Below are 6,521 nucleotides of genomic sequence, written 5' to 3' on the forward strand. Positions count from 1 at the left end.
TGAGGAAAGCGTCTTCAGCAGTATCTTCCCATTTGCCCTAATTTTTGCACTCAGTAGACGGCACACCAAAACGGCACAGGTGATGTCCAAGTAAAGGTCCCACTAATGTCTCTAAAACAAAGAAAATGTAAGAAAAATATTCATAATGTTCAATGATTATTTCTCTAAATATGAAGGGATTACGCCTAGTTGAAGCAAATACTTTATGAGCTGTAGTTACCTTTTTTAAATTCAACAAAGATAAGATAGAAACTAGTCAATGCCATAATGACTACATTTAACTATTTAATGGTTTAAGTTTGGATTCAGTTTATGAATTGACTAACCTCTTTTCATTTTCCTTTTTGATTTTCTAAAAACTATATATGACATTATTTTATTAACATTAATTTGTTTTAAAAAATAAACTACATGGGGAATCTCAGCAAGCCATTGCATAAAGGATGGCCCAGCAGCCCTAAAAAAAAAAGATGCTCCTAAAGACAGTCCGCCACTGCCATCTAGTGCATTTATATCCAAATACTTTTTCATGACCTGAAACAATTTCTAAAAAAAAAAAAAAAAAAAAAAAAACACACACACAACTCACAGGTGCATTCTTGGTTTATTTACTTGATTTTTGGAGCCACCCGAGACACTGCGTGTGGACACAAGCTCTGCTTCCATGCACAGTAAGTGGATCTTGGAATTTCCGGGAAAAGCTGTCTCAACTGGCTGAGGGGAATCAGCTTTTAGAAAGAGGGTGAGTCCAAGATTTAAAAGGTTTTGCTCTCTTTTTACCCTCTCTCGATTTTCTAGATTCTGGATTCTCATAAATATATGAGTCCATCCATTAAAAAGGTGCAAACTAAAACCAACATACTTCTGTAACATTCTGGCATCCATAAAAAAAAAAAAACTCCTTTATAATGTTGCTCATCCCTCCTGCCAATTATTTTCATGCTTTTGTGAGGTAAAACACTTATTGAAGCTGTGGTGAAATCGGTGTCTAAGAAGTGCTCCACAAATAAGACCGACATCACAGTGTTAAGTATAGCAGCAAGCTCTCAGAATACCTTATTTGCCACTTTTAGAACAAATTACACCCTGAGGAAAAAAATAATAATAAAAAACAAGAACTTAAACTTAAGCTAACTTAAAGGGTACATAACAAACACAGTTTCACCTAATCTAATGTTAATCTTGAGTACCTTTAGAGTAGTACTGCATCCTTCATATATCCAAAAAGTCTTAAGTTTTATCATATTTTCCGGAAAAAGCCGAGCTCCTGGAGGCGTGCCATAGTCAGAGCTATAACACTGATGTTTTGTGTTGTTTCCATTAACATATATTCACTTATGTGCTGATTTCCCAAAAAATAAATACAGAAATCTGATGTAATTGTACTTACATGAATGGGGTCTTTTATCACAGGGACGGCTCCATGTTTTAATAGCAAAAGATGTGCAAATCCATCGTCGACTTGGGCCTTGTTTATAAAACATTCGTCACTCAAATGACCAGAACACAAACGCTGGGTTCTTGGGGAAGAACACGGTAAACTTTCACTTACATCCAAAAACGCACTTATTTTGAGACATTCTCTAACAAACGCAGATTTCGAAGCGTGTTAATGTGCGCGGTCTAGCTCTCCTCTGGCCAACGTGTGCGCGGGCGCGCTTTTCCGACAGAAATGCTCATAAAAAGGAGTTCCGCTCTATGTTCCGCTCTTGTCTACGTCATTAGATCCTTGATCGAAAAAAAAAACATGGAAAAAAAAAAACAGCCGAAACTTGTACCAACCCCGAAGTAAGATTTTCGGCACATAAATTCTCAGTCATTCTTCTAAATTATTTTTTACAACTTTGGCCATGTTTAGCATGAGAATCCATCTCTTTAAAGCTGTGAACAACTCTGAATACACGAAACACCATTGTACCCCACCTTTAAACGACAATAAAGTTTCTTGCCAAATGCTACTGATCTGCCTCAACTGAAATTTAACACATTTATTCTCACTATTAATTCCAGAGCGTCTTTGTTTTCAAACAAGAGTACAACTAACACAGTACTTATTAACAAATTAACCTAAGACTGGGTAGTTAAAGTTCCATTTATTGCAGAAACACTCACCAACAGAGTGAAAAGTGGGTATATAACAGTGAACAGGTTTTATTGCACATAGCAACTGGTCTCATACATTAGATGCTCAACATAATGAAATTAACAAAATTAGTTTTGTGCTAAACAAATTTATCCAGGGAGCACATTGTGAACTCATGTTTAATCGAGAGTTACATAACACTATAATGGTGAAGCAGGAGAAGTCAGTAAAATAGTTAAACCTTAGAAAACACTATAACAGAATCAAGTGAGATTGCCCTTCAGCGGCAGCAAAAAAAAAGGAGGAAAGAAACCAAGAAACATGTTCAAAAACAATGTGCAAAACAGCAACAATTCTGTAACATTCAAACGTGAGGAATCCATTTTAAATTGGCCACATAAAGATTTCCCAAGCAGAGATAACATTAAATTGTCAGTATAAAAATATATATGTAGAAAAAAAAAAGAAAGAACACTCCAGGGTATGAATTAAAATACTATACATTTTTTTTTGTTCAAGAAAAATCATCAGCTGTAATTTCACAGTTTAAGCTGAACAAAAACTATATAGAAATAAAAAAAAGTATCAAAAACAATTTAAAGAAAATAAAGAAAGAAATAAAATGACCCTAATCAGAACTTTGAACTAATTTAAATTGTAAATATAAGGGGGTTGGTGGTCAGAAAAGAGGCATTTGAGATCCTGAAAATGTCTTTGAACTGCCTTTTGCCTGGAGGCCATCAGCACTTACTGTAGGTGGACACAAAGACTGTCTGACTTCACACACACGCAAATGTCCTTGAGCTAGAACCAAGTGGTCAAATAAAGGAATGGGACAAATAATTAAGATGCATGAACTGCAATTATGTGGGTGACTCAAAAAATACACAGTCAAACTCAAAAGAACAATGCATTGTGAACTATAAAAAACTGAACTTATTTACAGGACTTCACAGCTTTGAGGGATAGAACACAACATTCAGCCATGAATTAACGGCACACCGTGATGCAGAGCCCTCTTCCACATGTAGTATGTGGAACGAGGAGTAAGAGGAAAGTAAGACCGGAATTCTCTGAATGTGGGGAAGGACTTTTCTTCAAAGCGTTGTTGCAAGAACAGCTTTGCTTTGGCCTTGAAATTGGCCAGTGCCACGACATCCATCACAAACATCTGTTCATTCCTAGACTGGTCAGGCAGGGAGTAATCAGGCAGTGTGAATTCAGAGGGACAAACTTTCTGTCCATTCAGGCAATCCATGTTCCCATCAAAAGAAAACGTTCTTTGAGTATTTATATTTTCAAATACACCTGTTGAGACAGTCGAGCTCTGGGATTTCTGCGTCTCAGACATCATGACTGGCTTCTTGGTTTCCTGTTCAAAGAATCTCTCCAGAGCCAGTAGAAAGAGGAGGAAACCGAAGGGAACTTGAGCTTGAATTTGATGAAGGACATCTTTGACCTCTGGATCAGCATTTTGGCTTCTTCTCTTAATGTTTTCCTCTGGTGGTACACCAGCCTCAGGCTTCTTTTTTTGTGTCTGGAGATCTTCACTCTGGGTGACAGTTTTTGTCTGTCAAACTTAGCAGGGGACACGTGACCTCTGGGACTCTGTGTTTTATCAGCATCTGAGCTTTCCTCGCTGCTACCCGAGAGCTCTTTGAAAGGCGTAAACAGCATGGCTTCCCTCCTCCAATTGTAGTATGTGGATCTGGAGATGCCTGGAAACCTTCTTTTGAAAATTCTGTAGGGGAACGCCATGTTTGCAACGATGCAGTTCTGCAAGCTCTTTTTCGCCTCCTGCATCAAAGCCACATTTTGTGCACGTTCTCCTTCCAGTTTCTCACATTTGAAGGCCGACACGCTAGCAAAGGTCCCTTGGCTGGGCTCCTTCTTGACTTCAGGTGAGGACCAGTATTCCTGTTCAGTGCTGTCTGCAGGACTCAGCTCCCCCATGGAGCCACCTGAGACACTGCAAATGGACACAAGCTCTTGCTTCCACGCATAATAAGTGGATCTTGGAATTTCCGGGAAAAGCTGTTTGAACTGGCTGAGGGGAATAAGCTTCCCTTGCTTGTAGGATGTCAGGAAAAAGTGTTTGGCCTCATACCTGGCCACCGATTTGTTGTGATACTCGATGCTTTGCCTCTTCCAGCGGTAAAAGGTACTTTTGGTGATGTTGAACTTGTCTTTAAGGTTGGGGTAAGACAGCTGGGAGTCCTGATTCAGAAGATCCATGGACTTCACCGAGGACATTCGCTGCTCACTGTTGGGACTCCCGATTTTGAGGTCGCTCGCATGAATTAAGGCCACAAAGTTGTGGGGTTTAAAAACAGAGCCTGCCTCCAAGTCACCCGACCACATGATGTGAAGGGTCAAGGACCCACCATCTTTCGACCACGTCCTCGGGCGAATGACCCGATTGAAATAGGGCCGAATTTTTAAATTGTACATGGGATAAACCGAATAAATGTTGCACTGCAAGACGGATGCCAGCGCATACACGTGCCACATGTTCGCAAATGAGCCGGGGAAACAGGAGGCCTTGACATCGGCATCAAAGATGGCTTCCAGCACTTGAATCGGCAGATTGAGCATGTCCTGAGACTCCTCGGTGCAGAGCGAAAACCTAACCGCTTGCAGCATGACCTTTGAGTCAATCATACCACACACGTAGTATCTCTTCCAAAGCAGCATCTCCACCACAGTTCTGACCTGCAGCTCCAGACTCAGGCTCGTAGAGCCCACCAGAAGCATGCTAGCTGCATCAAACAGCAGGTTTCCTTCTCCTTTGCAGACCAGAGGAAGTAAACCCGTCGGTGCATCTGCTGGGTACAGTCTGTGAGCCACTGCGTCAATGCCCATCCATAAAGAGATCTCAGGACAGAGTGCTGTAGGAAGATGCAAAGGGGCCAGGACCTGCTCCACCTCCACAGCAACTTTAGTTAAGGCATCAAGACCCATGCACTCTGTGGCCTCCTGCAGCTCACCCAAGACCGAGAGCACCAGCTCTGTCCTCTGAATCATGCCTTCACAAAAAGAAGAAACAACAGGATTAGCATTAGTAATAAATATTTACAGCGGTTGCCAAAATGCATACATTTTGTTTTACTGACAGATGTTAAATATCTTAAAACTTTTGTATGAAATGAATTCATTCAAAAGTGTTAATAGTGATAACAATGCTGATTAATGGAATATAGCAATGGCCCTTTGTAAAGAGATGGGTGTGATTGGCATAACATACAACAATTTAACCAGTAACCCATTTTTGTGAAAAAAAAAGACAAAAGATAGTCCAAAAGAATCACACATGCATTTTACAGAGTTGACGATTATAGAATAAATTGTAAGACTTTCTTAATTTCATGATAACATTTATCAGTAAAAAATAGCATTCTAAAAAAGCATTATTGGTTTATCAATATCTATCAGTCACTTAGTTTATCACACTTGGTTTTACCCCTTTCCCACAAATGTCTGGTTAAAGGAATATGCATTGTTATAAATAAAATAAATAGTTACAATATGTGCAGCCATACATTAGGTCTGACTGCACATTTTGTGGTATCTTTTTTGTAGATTTACACACATGCAGTCTACTCTAGACTTCCACTGACTTTTATGGAACCTTTTTAGAAATGGATATTATTGGGCAGCTATGAACTTTACTCTTTGAATAACATGTATTAAACAGAAACAAATAAACCGCACAGCATCACACAGAGAGGTCAGTTACAAATTGCTTTTCACAAATGAGACTGACTGTGACGTCCAAACGCACCAGAGTCTCCGTTACACGCGAAAACACAATCCATCATACGAACACATACCTGCACTTTCGTTTGCGGTTATACATGAACATGTTTGTTAATTTACTTTGAAACAGCAAAGTAATCTAGGTTATATGTCATTTAATAAAATAAGAGAAAATACACCTAAAAAAATACACTTAAGAACACAAAACTTTCCTCATATTAGAACTGAATTATTCAGAATAAAAACAAACAGTACCGTGCAAAGTGCACTATATTCAAACGAATGAAATGAAAGAGCAAATACCTCACCTTGTTTTTCGCGTTTCCCTCCCTTAAGAAATCAGCTTCGTAAAGTAGTCAGCTATGGCAAACTTACACCTATTCACAACTCCAGGTTTAATCCATTGTGTAAGGTGGACAACGTGCTCATCATAGGTGAGACAACGAGCGCAATCTGAACCCCAGCAGTGGAAATGTCACATGATAAGGAATGGACCTCCCTCCAGGAAATTGTCAATCACTGAGTTGTGTTGAACCCCTGTACGCACGCACTCACGCACGCACGCACTCACTCACTCACTCACTCACTCACACACATACATTACATACAAACACACACCTATAGGCTATCAGTGGAAACTGTTTTAGTGAGGACTTATTATAGACACAATGGGTTTTAAGAT

At 39.5% G+C, this 6,521-nt stretch overlaps 1 pseudogene; it reads right to left on the bottom strand.

Moving 5' to 3' along the window:
• Nucleotides 1–2,082: 2,082 nt before the first annotated feature.
• Nucleotides 2,083–6,321, bottom strand: LOC113076410 (vertnin-like; annotated as a pseudogene).
• Nucleotides 6,322–6,521: the final 200 nt, after the last annotated feature.

This window comes from Carassius auratus, unplaced genomic scaffold, assembly GCF_003368295.1.
Source record: "Carassius auratus strain Wakin unplaced genomic scaffold, ASM336829v1 scaf_tig00020407, whole genome shotgun sequence".
Classification (NCBI taxonomy): domain Eukaryota; kingdom Metazoa; phylum Chordata; class Actinopteri; order Cypriniformes; family Cyprinidae; genus Carassius; species Carassius auratus.